The following is a 24011-nucleotide window of genomic DNA, read 5'->3' on the forward strand; positions in this document are numbered from 1 at the left end:
GAGAAAATGAAAGAATAAGTAGTTATGTTTTATTGCAAATTTCTGTAAAAAACCTTAACTGGACCAGATATAGCATTCATTAGCAACTCACCCAAGGACAAATTCATTAAAAAGATGTTATGAAATAGTTTATTGAAACATATTGACTCAAACTTCCTCAAAAAAAGAAAATAACAAGATGCCCTGTTTATGGCTAAGTCACTAAATCTTAGTTATTGACTGGGGCACAAAGGGATTAAGTTACTTGACAAGAGCAACATACTTAGTAACTGTGCCAGTCTTCCTTTCTAGCAGATAATATAGATAGATTGACAGCTCAATTGATGAGAAGATGGAGAGGTAAATGGAGAGATAGAAAAAGAAGGAATGAAGGAACAAAGGAAGGAAGGAAGAGAGAAAGAAAGATAATATACTGATAGATGGAGACATAGAAATAAAGGTAGATGGTAGATTGATAAAGATAAAGAAAGAAGGAAGGTAGAGAAATAATAATTGACTGATCCAGCCTGATGTAACCATATTCTCCTATCTATAACTTTCCTGTCTAGAACATTTGCCTTATCCATACTTAAATAAGTGAACCTCAAACTTGAGTAAAATTAAATTATAAAAGGAAATAATCTATGTACAGCTGGGTTAAGCCAAATTTCTTCTAGTGTGGTTTAGTTGTATATTTTTTTCATTCTCTTAACATTTTTTTTTTAGTTCTAAATTCTCTTCCTCCTTCCAGCCCCTCCCTCATCCACTGACATCTGGCTATTTCAATCATACAAAAGATGAAACAATTTCATTATCAAAATTTTAAAAATACATAAATTACCACTGTGTCCCCATTTATTCTGCCTGCCCAAATATTAATAATTCTCTCATCTACATATCTAAGCACCCTATCACCTACACAGATTCATCTCTCTATGTAACAACTTTTTTTTTCTCAGCTGCATTAACTCCTACAATTTGTCCCATCCAACTTCTCTCTTCTGTCATTTAATCCATTCCTTTGAAGGGATCTCAAAATTGTCAGAAAGTCTTTTATGGTGGGAGCAATAGCTTAACCCCTCTCCTTTCCCTTGGTTTTTCCTTAAAAGGAATGAAAGGATGAAACCATCCTCAAGATTTGTTTGGCTTACAGGACTCAAGCTATTGATGTTAATTCCTTGAGCACAAAACTACAGCATTCTCTAAGAGCTCTCTGATGTTTGGCTGACACACTATGATAGGCAACACTGAAGGCGACTTGCTTCACTGGATCAACTGAGGGTGTCCTCAGTACGTACCCTTCTCCTGCTATTTCTAAGGAAATCTCTTGTTTAATGACCTACAAGTGTCTCATTTTGTTGCATTATCAAAACCTAAACAACCAAGGAATTGGCTTTAGTCATGCCCAACCCAGAACACCTTTTCAAGGCCTTGGGGAAAGCATAAAACTAGATGACCAATAACATTGGATTCAATATGACAAGGTCAAGGGTATGTGATCCCACTAATAACTAGAATGAATGCTACAGAAATGGTGAAAATAGAATAGAATTTGGGAGAAGAGATTGGGTCAGCCTGTGATCATTTGTGGAATTAAGATTGAATCAGAAGACAGATTGGAGGTGGAAAGAGTGTAGGTCTTATTAAGGACTTTGAACCAAGAATTTATGGTTAGCTTTCTTTTAACATAAAGAATGTTAGTTACCAGTCTTCACGCCTTTAAAAACAAATATAACATTAGCATAGTTTTCCTCTTTGACATAACAACTTTTAAAATTCCATTCATTAGGCTAGTCAAGCTTTTAAGAAGTGGAATTCCAGGGGTAGCTAGGTGGCACAGAGAATAAAGCACCAGCCCTGGATTCAGCAGGACCTGAGTTCAAACCTGGCCTTAGACATTTGACACTTACTAGCTGTGTGACCCTGGGCAAGTCACTTAACCCTCATTCCCCACAAAAAAGTGGAATTCCATTTCCCTCTATTATTTATCAACAAATAGAAATCATAATGGAAACTACTCATGGAGACCAAACTATTCATGGTTTATACTTATATTATTAGTTCAAAATGATCACATCACTAAAAAGAGCCTTGGGTTTTACTAGAAGCTGGTTTTGATGAGATAGCAAATAGATAAAGCATTTATTAAATCTTTACTATGTGTAGCATTTAATACAAATGTTAGATGCAACTATATTTCTCTTGGTGAACTTGTGAACAAAGAAATAGCATCATTATGTTAGCTCAGAGCTTGCCAGGCAGCTGGGAAGGTGCTCTCTTTTTCCAAAAAGGGGTCAATGGCAGCACCTGCGGGACTCTTGAAGCAAGGTGGTAAGGAAAGTAAAAATAAAAAAGCCAGTTGTACATGACTAGTGTTCAAGTAAGATGATAGCTATAGCCCTGTGCCTTGTCCTCATAGGAAGTAAAAAATGTAGGTGCTCAAAAAATACATAGAAACAAACCATATTCATTGGCTATGTCTCTGAGATATCTGTTCCATATTAAATAAATTGAATAAATGGACTCTCTTTGCCCTTAAATGTTTTCAAGCCTAACTCTTAATAGAAGAGAATAAAGCAAAGTGAAAGGAGACATTTGCAAATGTAATTAGATGTTAAATTTTCTATCAGATTTTTCATATGAACTTTTCAAATACTTTATAACTTTGCAATCATTGTCATCTTATTTGAAATTTGCTAAGATGTGATGGGACAAACACACAAATTTGTAAGAACCAGAATAAAAATCCTGTTTTTCATGCTTTATTTAACCAGATCCATCATACAAACTAACAAAAATGGTAAAAATAAAAACAAAGAACAAAACCACAGAATCCAAATAAAGAAGTTTGTGGGATCTTGTCAAAGCCATAAATCCCTATCCCCATTTTTTTTTTTGCTAAACAAATTGTAAATAAGTATCTTTTTTTTAGAAGTCATAATGAAACTCATTTGGGGAAGCTTCTGTGCAAGTTGACTTTGTTCATGCTATAATTCTATGATCAGCTAATAAAATAACTACAATATACCAGTTGATTTGACATTGGTAAATTAGTATCTTTAATATAATAATGGTGTTGCCTGTTCTCTATCAAGTTTCTTATTACACCATAAAATGTAGGTCAAAAATAACATTTGTATGATAAATTTCAGAAGGCAGCATAATCTAATGGAGAGATGGGGCAGCCTGGGAGTCAGGAAGAGCTAAACTCAATTCCTACTTCTGAAACAAACTTCCTATGTGACCCTGGACTACCCTTAACCTCATGGTGACTTAGGTAACGTTCTGAGGTGATAAATTATAATTGAACTTCAGAGCTGTATTTATGTTGGTAAAACAACAACAAAAGAAGAAACTATCTTACACTGAAAAAATTATCCATCTGAAAAAAAGAACTCCCAAATTTCATTTTAAAATCAAGTTAAATGGTTTTCAAGAGAGTTTTACTCAGACTATCATTTTGCAGAAAGAATACAAAATGTCCTTTAAATATTTTTACAAAATCACTATTGATCAGAGAAATGCAAATTAAAACAACTCTGTGGTATCACCTCGCACATATCAGAATTACTAATATGACAAAAAAAGAGAATGTTGGATGTTGGAGAGGATGTGGGAAAACTGGGATGCTAATCTACCCTTGGTAAAGTTGTGAACTGAACCAACCATTTTGGACAGAAACTTGGAACTATACCCAAAGGGCTATAAAATTGATCCAGCAATACTACTTCTAGGTTGATATCCCAAAGACATCCAAATACAAAACATTTATAACAGCTCTTGTTGTGGTGTCTAAGAATTAGAAATCAAAGGAATGTCCATAAATTGGGTAATGGCTAAACAAGCTATGGTTTATGATATGTTATATATGTGGTATAATGGAATATTATTGTGCTATAAAAAATGACAAGCAAGATGATTTCAGAAAGGCCTGGAAAGACTTATACAAACTGATGCATAGTGAAGTGAACCGAACCAGGAGAATGTTGTACACAGTAAAAACAATATTGTTTGATGAAGAACTGTGAATGACAACTGTTCTCAACTATATCCAATGATCCAAGACAATCGCAAAGGACTAAGGATGAAGCATACTATCCACCTCCAAAGAAAGAACTGATACTGATTGAACACAGACAGAAGCAGGCTATTTTTCAATTTATTTCTTTTTTCTTTTATCCAAGTTCTCTTGTACAAAATGACTAATATGGTAATGTTTTACATGATTGCACATGTATTACCTATACTTTTTGCTCACCACGTCAGGGAAGTGGGAAGGGAGGGAAGGGAGGGAAGGAAGGAGAGATAGAATTTGGAACTCAAAACTTTAAATAAATATGTTTATTATAAAAAAAAAAGAGGTAGAGAACTGGGAAGAAAATGGACCTCATAACAGCCTTTATTTTCTTGGTAAAATAAGATACAAGATCATCTGATAAGGGAGAGTGAAGGGGGTGGTGAAGGTTCCCTAGGTTTTTCTACTTCATCATAAATAGGTCATGAGCTACATGAACTAGAGTTCCCACATAGTGGTAGTTCTCCATACTGATAAAATTATTTGATTATTCATATTTGAATATTTGTTTTTGTTAAAGCTAGAATTTTTCAAAGGAGCCACAAAAGCTAGAAATATTGAGCAATGAAGGATATTATCAACAAGTGAAATTAACTATCTTAACAGAAAGAAAAACAATAGCTATCAAAGTGGAAGCCATTTCAAAATCAACTGTCCATATTTATTTAATCGAAGCATCAACAGATTCAGGCAAAGTTCAAACTCAATACCAAATTAGAAGAAAGGGTAACAATAACACTGTTCAATTACAATAGCTCTCAACCCATTTAAACAAACTCTTGACAAATGAAAAACTGGAAAGAGATAAAAGTAAAAATCAACTCTTATGATCACCATTTCTGAAGGGAATTTAACCAATTTAAAACAGTTGTCATAATAAAAAGGTCAAAAAGGTGCAGAAACTGCCTCAGTCAGCGAATAACCTCCTCAAAAGGAAAAAGATATGTCAGCCAAGAGCAATGCTGATTCAAAATATAGTCACTTGGTGGCATAGTGCACGAGTACTGGAACTGGAATAGAAAGGAAATGAATTCAAATCTGGCCTCAGACACATATTAGCTATCTAATTATGGGTAAGACATTTAACCTGTCTGCCTCTGTTTCATTATTTGTAAAATGGGGGTCATAATACTAGCACCTACTTCCCAGGGTTGTTGTGAGAATAAAACTAGAAAATATTTGTAAAGCACATGGCAAACTTTAAAGTATTATATAAATGCCAGCTATTACTGTTACAACTCATTCATAAGCCAATCCAAAGGACACTATGGAAAACTTAAAGGCAATATCAACACACACACCTGTGAAGAGAAAAAAGGGAGACAATTAATGGGGAAAGTTGACATGAAACTCATCTACAGCAAATTTTTCCTAGATAATAAATGAGACTAGGAAAAGGACACTAAATATGTATAAAATGGAACATATTTTCAACAATGAAACTATGTGATTTGAACCCTAAATACATCAATACTCAAAGTATAGGACATGGAAATTGAATTAAAGGAGATCAAATAGCAATCACTGGCCAAACATTAAAAGATGAAATCCATACTGGAAGGAATTCCATTTCAAAGGAATCAATCTATATGATACCTCAAAAAGTGTAAGATTCCTCTCTGATTGACTTTCTATCAAATTCTCTGAAATGGCTATTCTAAAACTTCTTTATCTTCAGTCCTCCTATAATCATTCCCCACTCCCCTCTTCTTCCACATTTTGTAGCCTCAGTATAGGACTTCCTTTCACTGTGAAAGTAGAGGATATTCACTGCAAGCTTCTCCATTATCTTTACTCAACACCTCTCCTCAAAACTCCATTACTGAAGCTAATCCACTGCTGGGAGAGTTGTGAATGGATCCAATCATTCTGGAGGAGCAATTGAGAACTATGCCTAAAGGGCTATACAATTGTGTATACCCTTTGATCCAGCACTGCTGGTACCACTGCTAGGTTTATATTCCAAAAAACATTACCCAAAAGAGAAAAAGACCTAATTGTGCAAAAATGTTTATTGTAGTTCTTTATGTGGTGAATAAGAATTGGAAATCAAAGGAATGCCCATCCATTGGGGAATGGCTAAACAAGCTGTGTTATATGATGGTAATGGAATATTATTGTGCCATAAGAAATGAAAAGCAGGATGACTTCAGAAAGGCCTGGAAAGACTTGTATGAACTGAAGTATTGCAAAGTGAGCAGAACCAAGAGAACATTATGATTTGACTATTCTCAACAATACAATGATTTAAGAAAATCCCAAAGGACTATTGTTGAAACATATTATCCACCTCCAAAGAAAGAATTGATATTGATAGAACATACTGAAGCATGCTATTTTAAACTTTCTTTCAATTTTTTTCTTTTAATCAAGTTTTCTTGTATAAAATGAAAAATATGGTAATGTTTTACATATCATATCATATCAATATCAATATCAATATCAATATCAATATCAATATCAATATCTATATCTATATCTATATCTATATCTATATCTATATCTATATCTATATCTATATATTGCCCATATCTGATTATTTCCCACCTCAGGGAGAGGAGAGGGGAGAGAGGGAAAGAGGGATAAAAATTAGAACACAAAACTGTAATTAAAAGTGCTTATTATATTTTAAAAAAACATTCCTATTCCAGCGTCTGATAAAGAGACATTCCTTCTCCTTGATTCTCTAAACCCTCTACTTCTTCTCTTAATCTCAATTCTTCCATTTCCTCAAGGAACTTGCTACCATGTTTATTCATCTTTCTTTTTTTTTGTGGGGCAATGAGCCCACAAAGCCCAGGGTCACACAGCTAGTAAAGATCTGAGTCTGAGGCTGAATTTGAACTCAGGTCCTCCTGAACTCCAGGGTCAGTACTCTATCCACTGCACCACCTAGCTGTCCCCCTGCCCAATATTTCTTAAAGCACAATAGTATTCCATCCTATTCATATACCACAATTAGTTTGTCCATTTCCCAATTGATGGGCATCCCCTCAATTTCTAATTCTTTGCCATTAGAAAAGTACTTGTTTAAATATTTTTAACATATAGGTTCTTTTCCTTTTTGTTTGTATTGTTAGGTCAAAGGGCATTTATGAATGGTTTTATGGTCTTTGGGGTATAGTTCCAAATTGCTCCACCAACAGTGCATTAGTGTCTCATTTCCCCCACACCCCCTCCATTTGTCAATTTCCTTTTCTGTCCTAATTAGCCAATATAAAAGGTATGAGGTAGTACTACAGAATTGTTTTAATTTGCATTTCTCCACTCAGTAGTTAGAACTTTTTTTTATATGCCTAGAGATAGCTTTGATTACTTATCTGAAAACTGTTCATTTTTTTTTTTGATCATTTGTCATCAGGGAATTGCTCTTATTTTTATAAATTTGATTCATTTTTCTACATGCTAGAGAAATGAGGCCTTTATCACAAAAACTTCCTTCAAAATTTGTTTTCACTATTACTATTGCTAACTGTATTTCCCTCAATCTTATCCCACCCCCATTTATTCTATTCTCTCTTTCCTTTCACCCTGTGCCTCCTCAAAAATTGTTTTTCTTCTGACTATCCCCTCCCACAATCTGTTCTCCCTTCTATCCCTGCCCTTTCTCTTATCCCCTTCCCCTCCTGCTTTCCTAAAGGGTAAGATAGATTTCTATACCCAATTGAATGTGTATGTTATTCCCTCTCTGAACCAATTCTGATGAGAGAATAAGGTTCACTCACTCCCCCTCACCTCTCTTCTTCCCCTCCTCTGTAAAAACATTTTCTTATCTCTTTTATGTTACATAATTTACCCTGTTCTATCTCTCCCTTTCCATTTCTCACAGTACATCCCTCTCTCACCCCTTGTGTTTTTTCAGATATGATGCCTTCATATTCAACTCATATTTGTGCCTTCTATTTTTACTCCTAATTGCCCCAATAATGAAAATGTTCTTATGAGAAATAATTATGTTACAAATAGCATCTTCCCATGTATGAATGTAAAAAGTTTAACCTTATTAACTTGCTTATGATTTTCCTTTCCTGTTTACCTTGTTATACTTCTCTTGAGTCTTATATTTGAAAGTCAAATTTTCTATTTAGCTCTGGTCTTTTCATCAAGAAGGCCTGCTTGTAATCCTAGCTCCTCTACCATCCAGAAAATCAAACTCCAAAGTTCCAATTCTTTAATGTAGAAGCTGCTAAATCTTGTGTTATCCTGACTGTGGCTCTATGATATTTGAATTGTTTCTTTCTGGCTGCTTGAAATATTTTCTCCTTGACCTTAGAGCTCTGGAATTTGACTATAATTTTCCTGGGAGTTTTCATTTTGAGATCTCTTTTAGGAGGTAATCAGTGGATTCTTTCAATTTCCATTATGCCCTCTGGTTCTAGAATACCAGGGCAGTTTTCCTTGATAATTTCTTGAAAGATGACATTGAGGTTCTTTTTTTGATCATGGCTTTTAGGTAGTCCAATACTTTTAAAATTATTGCGTGACTCTATTTTCCAAGTCAATTGTTTTTCCAATGAGCAATTTCCCATTGTCTTCTATTTTTTCATTCTTTCAGGTTTGTTTCTTGATTTCAGGTTTGTTTCTTGATTTCTTATAAAACCATTAGCTTCCATTTGCTCAATTCCAATTTTTAAGGAATTATTTTCTTCAGTGAGCTTTTTAAACTCTTTTTCTATTTGGCCAATTCTACTTTTTAAGGAGTTTCTTTTTCTTCAGTGAATTTTTTTACATATTTTTCCATTTGGGCAATTCTGTTTTTAAGGCATTTTTTTTCTCATTGATTCTTTGTACCTCTTCTACCATTTGTCTTAGTCTGTTTTTAAGGTGTTATTTTCTTCAGTATTTTTTGTGTTCCATTTACCAAGCTGTTGAGTCTTGTTTTTCATGATTTTTTTTTGCATAACTCTCATTTCTCTTCCAAATTTTTCCTCTATCTCTCTTACTTGATTTTCAAAGTCCTCTTTGAACCCTTCTATGGCCTGACATCAATTCAAATTTGTCTTGGAGGCTTTGAATGTAGGAACTTTGTTTTCTTCTGAGGGTGTGTTTTGATATTCCTTGTCACCATAGTGACTTTCTATGGTCAGATTTTTTCTGTTGTTTTCTCATTTTCCCAACCTATTTCTTTGTTAAAGTAGGGCTCTGCTTCCAGGATGAAGGGTGCACCATCCCAAGGTTCAGTGTTTTTGTGTAGCTGTTTCCAGAGATACTTCTAGGGGCCTATAGATTTTCAGTTCTTCCAAGTTGGTATGCCTTAAGGAAAGATGTGTTTACTATTCTCCTGGCCTGTGCTATGGTCTGTGAGTCACCACAAACACTTTTTTTCTGACCTGGAAATGTGAGGAGGGTTCCTGCTCCACTGTGGCCACAAGCTCTGATGTACTAGCACTCCTCCTCACCCTAGGACTACCACCCTGGACTGCAACAGAGTCCTTACCCCCAGTGTCAGCAAAGAGACCCCTGTAAGCTTCTGACCAGTTGTTTGAATCCCTTACTGTTTGAGTGTTGAAAGCTCTGGAAGCAGCCACTGCTGCTGCAGATTCAGTGGCTTCCAAGTCTTGCTCCAGATTTGCTAGGGCCCAGATGGACTTTACTCCACTCTCAGGCAAGTCTGACAGACCTTTCCTGCCAACCTTCTAAGTTGTTTTTGGCTGAAAAAATATTTTACCCCATCCTTTTGTGGGTTCCAGAGCTCCAGTAACTAGGTTATGGAATTATTTAGAGATGTTCAAAGGGGTTTGGGAGAGTACTTAGATGAGTCCCCACCTTTTCTTGACCATTTTGATTCCATTACTCCCTAAAACCTTTTCTCTTCTAGTTTCCAATTACCAAATATATTCTAATTTTGCCCCTATCTTCCTACACAGCCCCCATAATATTTTCCCATATAGTCAACTGTCTATTGGAATCTTCATTTATAACTAACACAGGCATGTCAGATTCAGCATGCTTAAAGCAGAATTCATTACATAAACATATTGATTAAAGATAAGTATATAGAAAGAGTGAGTCTATGTGGGTACATGTGTGTGTGTATAATCCCTCCTTGAAACTTCCCTATTTCTGTTAAGAACACCATTATCTTTCCAGCCACCCACATATGCAAAATTGTAGTCATCTTTGTCTCTTCCCTTTCCATGATCCTTACTCATACTAAAACAGTTCCCAAGTTTTATTAAATTTAGCTCCATAATCAATTAGTTTACTAACCAACAAGAATTTAAGACCTCTATGCATCAGGTTTTATGCTGAAAGCCAGGAATACAAAAAAATTAAACAGTCTCTGCCCTCAGAGAGACATCATGGATATATATATGTGATGTATATATATGATGTATATAAGATAGATAGATATAAACAAATGCAAAGTAAATACAAGGTAATTTTGTATGGGGAATGGGGAATACCAGATGATATAATCAGAAAATATTTCATTCTACAATATCTCTCACAATCCATGTTTTCCTTTCATGTACCTAGCACTAGACCATCATCTTTTACCTGGAAAAGTATAATATCCTTCTAATTCTCATTTTTTCCCATTCTCTTCCTTCTCTATTCCATCCTCCACATAGTAGACAAATTGATATTCTTAAAACATAGGTCAGATAGCACTAACTGGCTCAGGTATGAAAATGGCTTTCAACTGACTTTAGTATAAAATTTTTTTAAAGTTCTTCATAACAAACCACTAGCCTACTATTCCAGACTTTTTGCTCACTGGTCCTCATAACACATTTTACATTCTACTCCCTTTGTAAGGTATTGTGTCCTTCCACTGTGTGTTTTTACAGACTCTCCCTGTTCCTAGAATGTACTCTCTTTTGCCTTCATCCCTTAGCATCCCTATCTTCCTTCAAAACTCACCAAAGGTGCTATACACTTCATGGAGAGTTTCATGATCTATCTTCCCCTCACCCTCTTCCCTTGTTCTCTTTCCCTTTTGAAGTTACTTTGTATTACTTTACATATATTTGAAATTTTTACTTATCTCTTTATATTTCATGAGGGCACCTCCCTCCCCAACCCCACACACCTTCATTAGTATGTCAGCTTCTTGAGTACAAGGACCATTTTGTATGTTTTTGGGTTCCTACTATGTAGCAGTATCTTCAACACAGTAAATGTTTAATAAATATCTGTAAAATTCATTTGACTTGAAGAATGCAAAAGGTCATGAATGGCATGAAAAGTGCTAGAGTATTTCTAATCAATCAGTCAGTCCCACAATGCCACTGATCAACAGTATTGGCCAAGAAGCTACTGTTCCAAATGCTCATCTTCCCTTTCTATAGGTTCTTTACAACAGAGGTATGTGGACCATAGGCTTCATGTGGCCCACAATATTCCTGAGTATGGTCTGAACTAGGTTAAAATGTTAATTAGGATATATTTAACAAAATACATAAAAATACAATAACGTAATTTAATTTAACATTACATTTTAAAACCAAGTCAACATTTGGCCTTTTGGGGTGGTTATATATGGATTCGTGACTCCTGTTTTTATTTGAGTTATTATTATTCTCATTTTACCCTTGCAAAGAAGGTATTCCCATTTTATAGATGAAGAAATAGGCAGATAGAGGTTAAATGACTTCCTGGGGCCACATAGCCAATAAAATCTGAGGCTGGATTTGAACTCAGGTCTATTCTGACTGCAGGTCCAATGCTCTATATACGGTGTTGCCTAGCTGCCAAGACTATTTTTGTTTTTGCTTTTTTCTTTGTAGCCTGATACCTAGCACATTGCCTAGCATACAACAGGCACTTAATAGATGCTTTTTCTTTTTTCTTTTCTTTCTTTTTTTTTGTGTGTGGGTGTGAGGTAATTGGGGTTAAGTTACTCGTCCAGGGTCACACAGCTAGTAAGTGTCAAGTGTCTGAGGTCAGATTTGAACTCAGGTCCTCCTGACTCCAGGGCCAGTGCTCTATCCACTGCACCACCTAGCTGCCCCTGCCAAGAGTATTTTTGATGAAAGTAATACTTTCACAGGTAACTGCGAGGTTTTTTTTTGGTATAATTTTCTACAGCAAAGCATTCATATGACTGACTGATGGTAAAAGAAAAATACAATTTCTCCTATGTTCATTATTTAGTGATTATGAAAACAAACTGATACCATAAAGTACAGCCCTAAAGATTCTCCTCCAGTAAGTGTTCAATCATTCATTTGAAGAAATCATAAAATATCCCTTAATAGATGCAACCAAAACCAGTTTTTTTACACTGATCTATCCAAACCAAATCTGCCACCAAAAAAAAAAAAATGGAGATGTACTCACCAAAGCCATGTATCATTATCATGAAGATTTTGATATGTAAAGTCAAAATGATGAGAATCTCTATAGGTGATGAAATTGTACAGATGTTCCTGTTTGCAGATAAAAATGTGTCAATTAAATGATGGCCTGGAACAGTAGAAGGCATTTTCAATTAAATCCATAGTCGATCAAATGAAGTGATACTAGGAATCGACCCAGGAGAAAAAGAAGTAGATGAAAAATGTATGTTATTTATTATGACAGAGGTTTGGAAAGGAAGCCCACTGAGAAAGTCCCACAGTATGTATATCTTGGAACATTCAGTTAGAACGTGACCTTGACTATGAGTAGTACAGGGGGAACAACATTGGTCTGGGAGTAAGAAGACCTTAGTTCAAATTCCTGCTTTGCCACTTACTACAATGGGATTTTGTGCAAATCACTCTCCATTCCTATCTACAAAATATAAGGTTGAAGTAAATTATTTCTAAGGCTCCTGTTTCTTCTAAATTCTATATTCCTAAGAAAAGGGGAAAAACATGCTGGATTACATGTGGGAAACTACCCAGCATTTCCAATGATTTCAAAATATTCTTTGCTGCAAAAGCCCACTATTTGAACAGCAATATTCTACAGGCAATGGCTTGTGGTTGTTAATCATGAAACAGCAAGATCTCAAAAACATGTAAATTGCAGATGACCAAAGTGCAGTGGAAAATATACAAGTATAAGTAGGATATGGTAACTTACCATTGATGACTTATAAATGAAAAGTAATTGAAATGTTATCTTCAAGAACATGTATAGGTAGAAAAGATGGCATAACATTCACATAGTAAGAGAGGAATAAAAGATGGACAGTGCAAGGGCTGCACTGATATGAAATATTAAAAGACTTGTAAGGAGGACTCTAAAACCTATCAGAGAAAAGAATTTTCTACTGAAGATTTAAATTTATATTAAAAAGAACCAGTGTAAACATCAGATTTGCTTTTTTTTTTTTTTTTGCAGGGCAATGGGGGTTAAGTGACTTGCCCAGGGTCACACAGCTAGTAAGTGTCAAGTGTCTGAGGCCAGATTTGAACTCAGGTTCTCCTGAATCCAGGGCCGGTGCTTTATCCACTGTGCCACCTAGCTGCCCCCAGATTTGCTTTTGATAGGGGAGTAAATAAGAACAGCTGAGAGAAATTGAGGATGTTTGATCTAGAGGATAGAAGGTGTAAGAAGTGTTTGAGGGTTATTTCAAAGTATTTAAAGGACTTTAATATGGCAAAAGGACTTGACTTGATCTGTTTAATCCTAGAGGGCAAAACCTGGTGATAATGGGAATTGCAAAGACACAGATTGAAACTTAGTAATAGTAAAAGCCTAGTAATGATTGGAGCTTTCCAAAAGTACAGTGGGATGCCTTAGGAGTTAGTGGTGTCCACCTTTTTATAAGTCTTCACACAGAGGCTGTATCGAGGAAAGGCATGGCATTGACCTAAATGGGAGTTAAAGTGCAACTCTAAAATTATATGATTCAGTTTCTCTTGTTTTACTAAAGAAGAACATGAACTGAAAGAACTTGGAAATGAGTAGACCATTCCAAGATACTTAGCTGAAATATCCTATATGTTGGTATGAAATGTGGTCCATTCAACACCAATGATGGGATACACATGTAAAATGGGGGTGGGGGTGCAGAAGTAAATTTAGGCTTGCTATAAGGAAAATTTTCTTAACAAGTAGAACTATCTCAAAAATGAATTGACTGTATCAGGAGATAGGGGAGAGCTCTCATGCAGGTGTGGGGTGTCCATTTGCTAGACATGTTACAGCAAGAATATTTTTTTGAGACTGGATCTTGTCCAGATGGAAAGTATAGGGGTTATCCACGGACCAACAGAGCCCCTGATCAGCACAGGATCTCTGACCTGCTCTATTTCCAACGTGCACTGGCTCACCTTTCTTTAGGCAGCCTTATCACCTGGGGTTCATCAAATTGATGCTGAACTTAGTGTAGAAATTCAAGTAACAACCCATTGCAGCTCTGATTTTCTAAGCTCATGAGATCACCAGCATCAGGCTCCTCAACCATAAGAACTACAAGTATGTCCCACCATGACTGGTTGGAGGGAAAATTCTTGCTGTGAAATAAGTTGCTAAGGTTACTACAAACTCTGAAATCTTCCAATTCTGTGAAATGGTGTCCCCCCCACCCCCATGAATATTGTATAGAGTACACTTGTTTTTTTTTTCTCTAGCAAAGAATTTGTTCAAATTTGTCTAAATCATTGTAGTTTTTGGATCACATCATATTAATAAAACCCAAGTGTATTAAGCCAGATCATATGACACATGTTCAAGTTCATGTTTGATTTCAAATTAAATATATATAGATGATTTATGGTAAAGAGTTTACCTCCTTTCTCATATGAGACTTATTTCTAATCTTCAATCAGATCTTCCAAAACTTTAAGCATTAGAGCATTTCTACTTACAATTTTCAGTATTATTTTTGTAACCACTGGAGAGTAATACCCAGCCAGCATCTGTTGTTAATCCTCTGGCTTTTTTCTATGAAAGAAGCAATAAGCTTATATTAATGTGATTACTATATTTTACTAAACATTTAGAAGAAATAAAAGCATTAATACCTAGAAGTATTTTATTTCATTGGTAAGGTAGGCACTATTAGTGTATAACAGTTATAATGGGAATTGAGTAGGGTTTTTAAAAAACAATCTGAGTATAATTCTGAGAATTGATATATGTTAAATTTACTCCAAGTTTCTTACATACAAAGTATGATTTAAAAAGAGAAAAAGAGACAAAGAAATAAAAAAGAAATGAAAGGGAAGAGAAATGAAGGGAGGCAGGAAGGTAGGCAAAAAAAATGGAAGAGAGACAGAGAGTGTGAGAGAGAGACAGAGACAGAGACAGAGACAGAGACAGAGACAGAGACAGAGACAGAGACAGAGACAGAGACAGAGGAAGGAAGGAAGGAAGGAAGGAAGGAAGGAAGGAAGGAAGGAAGGAAGGAAGGAAGGAAGGAAGGAAGGAAGGAAGGAAGGAAGGAAGGAAGGAAGGAAGGAAGAAAGGAAGGGAGGGAGGGAGGGAGGCAGGAAGGAAGGCAGGGAAAGAAGGTGAGAGAGACAGAGAGAGAAAGCATCTGTTCATTTTAAAGTAGGAACATAAATTGTTTTTTTAATGATGATAGATGAATCAGATGACATAAAATCTAAATGTGCCTGAGTTGAACTGAATTGAGCTGAACTAAACCCAAAGAGAAATTATTTGGAATTTTAAACTCCCACGGCCAACTGATTTTACTCATTTTAATCTCTCTCTAGTTCTTGACTAGTCTTGTGCCAGAGTCACTCTTTCCACAATTGTGTAAGATGGACTTTTGGACTAGCTCAAATTAGGGAGTAGAGAAAAAGCTCTGGCCAAAGGCTGTTTTCCATTGACTTTATTTTATTGCAATTTTATGCACTGGGGAAACAAAACAAAAAAAGAAAAGAGGGTTTTTTTTCCCCCAAGAGATTTCCATATTTCTTTCCAGATCAAAGCTAAGTATAGTAACAATATGAGTTGCTAAAGGTAATTTATTTAACATTTGTATCTGTGATCCAAGTATTTCAAATTGTCATCTAGCTAAATAAAAGGTCTTCTCTATGGTGAAATCTATTTTTCTGCCTTTGTTATACGATTTGACATTAATTGACAATAGAAACTCTCTGGATACTGCACAAAAATTTAGTTCTCCTAATATCATACATTTCAGGTGAGAGAGATATTGGTTACTCCTAATTTACCATAATTAACCCTTTAAAAGTGGTTAAAGGGTTAGAGTCATAAGTAGATTTTCTGTGGCTAATCATTGTAGTCTTTCTCTCACAATATTGATAATAAATCACATTTATGATACATCATAATACATAAAATATTCTAAAATTATTACATAATTTCACTTTTAATAGTACAGCACACATTTGCCTTTTTGATTCAAGGATTAAGAACTCCTTCAATTCACAATGTCATTCCCACTCTGAAGAGAAGCAGAAAGTTCCACATAGTGTAGAAATCACTGGCCATGAAGTCAGAAAATCCTGGTTCAACCAATTATTGGCCATGGAACCATGATCATGCATTAACCCTTAATTTCTTTATCAGTATTATAGGTACAAAAATAAGTACAATGTTTTGTAAACTGTAAAGTATTCTGTGAGTTATTAATTTAATACCTTTCATCATGTCAAAAGATTATATATGACCTACATGACCCAAAGAGTAATGGAAAGACTCATGTCACAAAAACTAAGGTTAACAAAATTATGACAAAAAGACGGCTTTGGCATTCATAAAATAGTCAAAGAACCAAAGGAACAGCTCCAGTATATTGGATTCAGGGAGAATTTGAATAAGAATATACACACATACTACTCACAAATAAAATAATAACATATGTTATATAATTACATATAGGCACATATAAAATTATAAACATATACCTCACAAGGTCAAGGACATAGGATAAAGAGTCAAGGCCTTCAAACCAGTGGAGTCAATATTCTTAGTGAGGAATTTATTGAAGTATAGGGAGATTAATGTCTTTCTGCTTGCCAAAATACATTGCCAAATGATTGGTCTTTGATTTTTACAGATATGCCTAAAAAAGACAAGAAAGTAGCCAAAGGAGATGGAGAAAAATGCCTGCTTGCTTGGCTTAACTTTGGTTCTGATTAAGTTCATTTGCATTCTAAAATAGAAAATGTCCTGGGTATATCTAAATTTGAATGAGGCTTCATAAATAAAATGATAATGATAATACTTGCACTACCTACCTCACATAGCCAATTTGCCTTTGCAAAGTACTGTATAAGCAGGAGGTAGAAAGTGTTATGGTAGATTAGGAGGTGATTGGTTTGCCAAAGGATTGGATTTTTATTTCTTTTATTTTGATGACCCAAATGTTAAACACCTATGCTGAAGATAATGACATAAATAACAAACTCTCTTCTTATATATGGAGTCCAAAAATGCACATTTTGAAAGTATGATTCAATTAATCAAAAGGTGATCAATACAACTTTTCACAGATATGTCTTTTGTCAAAGCCAAGTACATATGCAATATAGTAGCACTCTGTTATTAGCTAATATAGACAAATTAATAATAATTCTATCTACTCAATAAAGAAGAGATCTTATAAACTAAGTCTCAGTAACCAGGAGAAATAAGAGGAAATATAAAGCAGAAAATTAATATAACTTGAAAAATATTTTAGAATTTTATTTTTCCAAAAGTACAATCCCAGTATTTAAGGATCGTCACCACCTTTGGAAGTTTTTCTTAATGACATTTCAAAAGTAAAATACCTGAATTAAGTAAGGTCCATAGTGAATTCCATTCAATTCATTCTAATGTGATCTTTCAAAATGCTCTATTCAAAGCACAAACAATGGAAATGTGTCTTATTTCTAAGTTCATCTTATTTTTAGCTCATTTGAGTTCATCAGTGGAATTGAACCAAAAGCAAGTTGCTCATGGGGTCACTCTTAAAAGATTAACCCTTAAAAAGATTAAGTCACAGGACTTACTCTTAAAAGCATTTACTCATAAATTTTTTAATGAAAAATAATTAATACTATTAATTATTATAATTAATTGCTATGATAATAATTAATTACTCAATATAGTTATTAAATGTCTACTGTGTTCCAAGCTTTGGGATATAAAGAAAGGCAAAAGAAAATCTTATTAGCTGAGTGTGCTGGCTACCCTACCCAACAAAAGGAGTTGAGTTGTGTTGAATGACTCTGAAGAGATTAATTCAAAAGCTAGGGAGTGTGGATAATTAAATATAGTTTTTATCTGCCTGTCCCCTACAAAAAGTAATAATAATAATAATAAATAGATCAAAGAAAATTAATTGTATAGTATCTACTACAATTTGTTTCCATATCTGTTGTCTTCCTATAAACAAAACAGATTGGAGAACATAATATTTCCTATATGAAAAACCAGATCAGAGACAGAAAAAAGCATAACACCACATTTGTGATCCTCAAGTGTGACTACTATTGGGTACACACTCCCCCACCATTGGGTGTGTGGATAATGCATCATAGGATAATGTACCATGAGTTTATTGGGATAATGTTCTATTGTAATGTTTTCAGACTCTATCCACAGCAAAACCTAGCTACTCTACACATATACAAAGAAGAAATATAACATGATCATGTTGGAGATTCCTCTGCAAAGGAGCTCAAAGATTCCCTCTTTATAAGGGTTTTTAAGATTTCTTTGCTCACTGGTTACAGAATAACTTCATTAGCATGATACAAATCACCCCAAGCAAATACTACAAATGTTAAACAATACAAATCAATTTTAACAGCTCAACTTAAAATAGATGCTACGGAGATTATGTGGAAACAGGAAGGGTATTATCAAAGGCAAGGATGTTCTAGATAGTTGATCAGGAGAACAATAAGATCTATTTTCTTTCTTGGGAAAGAAGATAGTGAATAATAATTTCAAAGGGGCATTTAAATTTGTTTATTCTCTTGGGGAAAGTAAATAGGGACTGTACAGCTTCAGTTTGAAGTCTTTGAGAAAAAAGCATTTTGCTCCTATTAATCCAGGGTCTCATAAAATCCATTTGGATAATAAGGCAGTTCCATCAAATCTAGGTGATCCATACATTCATATTAACAAGGGCAAGACCCAGAAAAGACTGCATTCAGCAGCCACTTTAACAACATTCAGTTGTGACAATATTCTATGCATTCACCATATCAGTAGGGATCAATGAAGCAATATGTACAAAGGGCATCGGGATCAAGGAGAGCAAAGTGATATACATCACCATAAGGAATCATGGTTCTTCAGGGTCAGAGATTTAAAGTGTCTCTCCACTCATGTGCCCTAGCCACAAGCATTCCCCACATTTGTGATCCTCAAGTGTGACTACTATTGGGTACATACTCCCCCACCATTGGGTGTGTGGATAATGCATCATAGGATAATGTACCATGAGTTTATTGGGATAATGTTCTATTGTAATGTTTTCAGACTCTATCCACAGCAAAACCTAGCTACTCTACACATATACAAAGCGATAAGCCATGAACTCTGAATGATAGTTTTGAAAAGAGCGCTTATTTCCATTTCTAAATTGGTTTTGTTTCTCTTTTAGGAAAAGTAGTGAAGAGAGATAAAGGAATACCTCTCCAGATTATCAAGGACAATGAAATGCACTCTTAAAAATGGAAGTGGGACATCAATACTGTGGAAAGTGTATCTAAAATGGCAAAATTACTTCATTTTTGATGGAAAGTAGGAAAGTGTCAAAAAGTGAGAGTGGAAGGAAGCTGTTATTCACCTGGAATTACAAAGTAAATTTGAGTATATAATAAAGAAAGAGGATAGATAAGAATGGGATAAAATCTTATATTAAAATGATATATTACTCTAAGGATCTCTAAGAAATAGAGAGGCAAACTATGAAGGAGAACATTTGGGTAAATATGAATGGAGGGAAAATACAAATGATATTGTATTGGAGTATGCTATAGACAACATACAGAAAAAGAAGAATAGTAAGGAGTACAGAAAACTGATCACAAGTCTGGCACAGAGGTATGATAGAGTAGAGATAGCCAACTTTGTTTATCCAGACAATGTCTACTCATTTTTTTCTTTTTTGGAAGTGAGAGAAATTGAAGGATAAAAAGAAGGAAATAGGTTGGAGGGAAATACACAATAATTATAAGTGAATGTGAATGGGATAAACTCACTCACAAAATAGAAGTGTACAGCAGAATGGATTAGAAACCAGAATCCTGCAGTAAGAAGTTTACAAGAAACACAGTTGAAATAGAAATTTAAAATAAGGAATTAGAGTAGAATCTAGTAGGCTTCTACTGAAGTAGAAAAGTCAGTGATAGCAATCATGATCAAAGACAAAGCAAAAGCAAAAATAGTCTAATTAAAAGAAATAATCAGAGAAATTACATTTTAATAAAAATTACCATAAACAATAAAATAAATTTTTTTAATTTATAGAAAGTTCCTCTGATAAAAGCTTTATTTTTTAGATACATGGAGAGCTGGGTCAAATTTATAAAAAAGAGGCACATTCCCCAATTGATAAATGGCCAAAGATATGAACAAGCAGCTTTCAGAAGAAGAAAACAATGCTATCTATAGTAATATAAAAATGCTTTACATTACTGTTGATTTGAGAAATCAAATTAAAACAATTTTGAGTTATTACCTCACACCTGTCAGAAATGACAATTATTAAAGAGGATATAGGAAAATAGGTATGCTAATGAACTGCTAGTAGAGTTGTGAACTGGTTCAACCATTTTGGAGAACAATTTGGAGCTATGCCCAATGGGTAATAAAACTGTACATACCTATGACCCAGCAATAGCACTAAAAGGTCAATATGATGAAACTATTAAAGAAAAAGAAAAAGGACCTATATGTACAAAAATATTTGTAGTAGCTCTTTTTGTGGTGGCAAAGAATTAGAAAACAAGGGGAATGACTGAATGAGTTGTGGTATATGACCATGATGCAATATGTCTGTGCTATAAAAAAAAAATGATTAAGGGGATTGTTTCGGGGAAAAAAAAAACAAAAAAAACAACAACACCTTGGGAAGACCTATATGAACTAATGCAAAGTGAAATGAGCAGTACCTGGAGATTATTGTACACAATAATAGTAATATCATAATAATTAGCATCTGTTTAGATAAATAGACTTATCTATCCTGATCAGTACAGTGGTCCAAGACAATTCTGAAGGACTCAATCAGAAATGGTACCCAGCTCCAGAGAAAGAACTGGGAACTTTGATGCAAATTAAAATATAATATTCTCATTTTATTTTTCTTGCTTTTTTGTTACATGGCTAATATGGAAATATTTTGTATGATTTCATATGTATAATTGATATTGCTTGCCTTCTCAGTAGGTGGGTAAGAGGCTAGAGGAAAGGAGAAAATTTGGAACTCAAATTTTTTGTTAAAAATAAATAAATGATAATTTTTTTAAAAACCTCTTTATTCTATCTCCTACTTCTATATGTTTGGGTAATCTGTTCCCCAAAACCTGAAATGCACTCTCTTCATCTCGAGCCCATGAAAAACTTACCTTTTCCCCCAAGATTCAACGTATGTATACCTCTGATACCATGATCATACAAGCTGTTAAATCTCTTCCACTGAAATATTTATAGAACACTTTCTATCTCAACCTTGTATCTCAAATTCTTCATAACCTATTTTGCATTAGGATTATTTATGTCCATGGCATAACCTTTAGATTCCAGGAGGTCAGGTAGAGTATCTTTATCGTTGTAGTGTCAGTACCTAAGAAATAAGTATGTATTAAGAGCCAGATTTTGTGTCAGATAATGTGCTAGGTACTAATGAAAAAGTGAGACGATATACTTTTACTAATAATCTTAGATTTTACTAAGAGGAGGCAACATAATTTGTTCAAAGGATCAATTTTATTTGGTTCTCCTTAGTAGTGGAGCTTGATTACTCAATGACTTATGCCTGCATGAGGGTGGAGTTGGTAAGAACTAGAGAGATCTGGGTGTTTCTGATTTCCCCCCTCAAGAGAAAAGATGTGCCTTTTTTTTCAGGTCCCTGAAGGGAAAAAAGACTGGGAAGAAGCCAACATTTAGAGGAGCTGGCAGTATCTATCATAGCTGAGCCTTAAGGGAATTTCCCCTTGAGTCTCTGTTTCTGTGTGTCTCTCTCAATTTATTATGCACATGCATATGTAAACACACATACACACATAGAATAAAACCATACCAATACTTTAGGGACACCACAGATGGATGGATGCATGCATGCATGTTTGTATGCATGGATACATATTTGTATGCATTTAATTTTTCTTTTTCTTTTTGACCTCCTTGAGGTAAATATTAGTAAATGAATCACTGTGTCAAAAAGTATGAGCTAGTTAGTGTTTTCTCCCCTAATGCCAAATTGTTTGCCAGAAGAATTGAACCTATTCACAGCTTCACCAACAGTGTTTGCCAGTCTTCCCACAGACCCCTATTCTTATTATTGAAATTCTGACATTGATGATATGTTTGAGCCATTGAAGAATTCATGTAGTCTTATTTATTATATTAGTATGAAATTATCCTAATTTCAGTAGCAAGGTTTTGCCTACCTATACTATTTGACTTTGTTCTAAATTGTATTTGAAGAAAAAAAAGGATGGATAGTTCTCTTCTTAGTGTCTTTCTTTTAACCTCTGTTCTTTTGACAATCACTGCTCTTTCGACAATCTCATCACTATGACTTTATTGATGCAACTTCCAACCTCTATGATTAAACTTGAAAAGCAATCTGTCTACATAGAACATGGTCAATTCAAAGAAATACAGACAACATTTTTATCTGTGGTCAGAAAACTTCAAGTCTCCATAATCTTTCTTCAACAAAACCTACACATCATCTGGATATTTTTCAAAATCTTGTTTTAATGAAACACATTTTGAATCTGATTTTAATGAAACACATTTTTACCCTTTATGCCATACTTTCTGAAATAAAATATAGCCTGTCTGCATTGTGTGCTTCCCATCAACAGAGTGCAGGCAGTCCTCTCAAGTTATCAACAAAGCCAGGCAAACCACCTGGACTTCTATCAAGTTCATCATCTCTTTCATTTCCTCTGGCTTATTGAAGGCCACTATGTGTTACCCCTGACGAAAAATAAAGGGGCATAGCTTGTTGTTCTTTGAATTCAGGACTTATTCTTTTAATAAGAATGCACTATGTTTACAGAATACATTTCATTTGAAAGCAATTGCATCATAACTGTTCCATTATCTCCCAAGGGACAGTATCAGCCAATCAGCAATGAGAAGAGAGATGTTAGCACAGTTCAGAATGATGGAATCTGACTGTATAAAAAGCATCTTGAAGGAACTTATGAAAAATAACAGTTTAACCTTTCCCCCTTCTTTGCACAAGTGAGGCGTGATTGATTTGGAATATTGTATATACTGCCAGGCATCGTTTACTTTTTTTTTTTTTTGCTAAACTCATCTTCAACTTTTTGTTATAAGGAATAACTCATTGGGTAGGAAGTGGGAGGAGTGTGTTAAGAAATGGAGGTAATAAGCAAAAGATATCAATAAAAATAAGATTAAAAATAATAAATCATGATATGTGGTTGATGATACCACTCTAGCACTTATCATAGTGACTGGCACATAGTAACACTTTTACTTTTCTCTGTTTCTAGTTAAAGTAAGACCCTTCTCAGTGATATAAATATAGCATTTTACCTCATATGTAAAAGAAAAAAATCTTTGTAGTTGAGCACAATAACAAAAGAAGAATAGATTATATTAGTCATTAATAACAGCTCTAAATAACCCAGACCATAGAAGATTGAGACTGACCAAATGACTCAGAAGAACCAAAGAAGATAATAAGCATGAATCTATTTAGAAAATTGAGGTCAAACATCAAATTCCCCTCAAACCTCACATCATTCCAGTAAATCACATTCTCCCTCCCTGAAGTATAGAACATAATTCAATGGGATGAGATAAAATCAGTCACATGTCCTAACACTATTCTCTTGCACAGTCCCCACCAAGCCAAGGTACTTTTGAACTGCCAAATCTATAATAATTGGTTGTGACA

The sequence above is a fragment of the Dromiciops gliroides genome, chromosome 6 (genome assembly GCF_019393635.1).
Source record: "Dromiciops gliroides isolate mDroGli1 chromosome 6, mDroGli1.pri, whole genome shotgun sequence".
NCBI classification, from domain to species: Eukaryota; Metazoa; Chordata; class Mammalia; order Microbiotheria; family Microbiotheriidae; genus Dromiciops; species Dromiciops gliroides.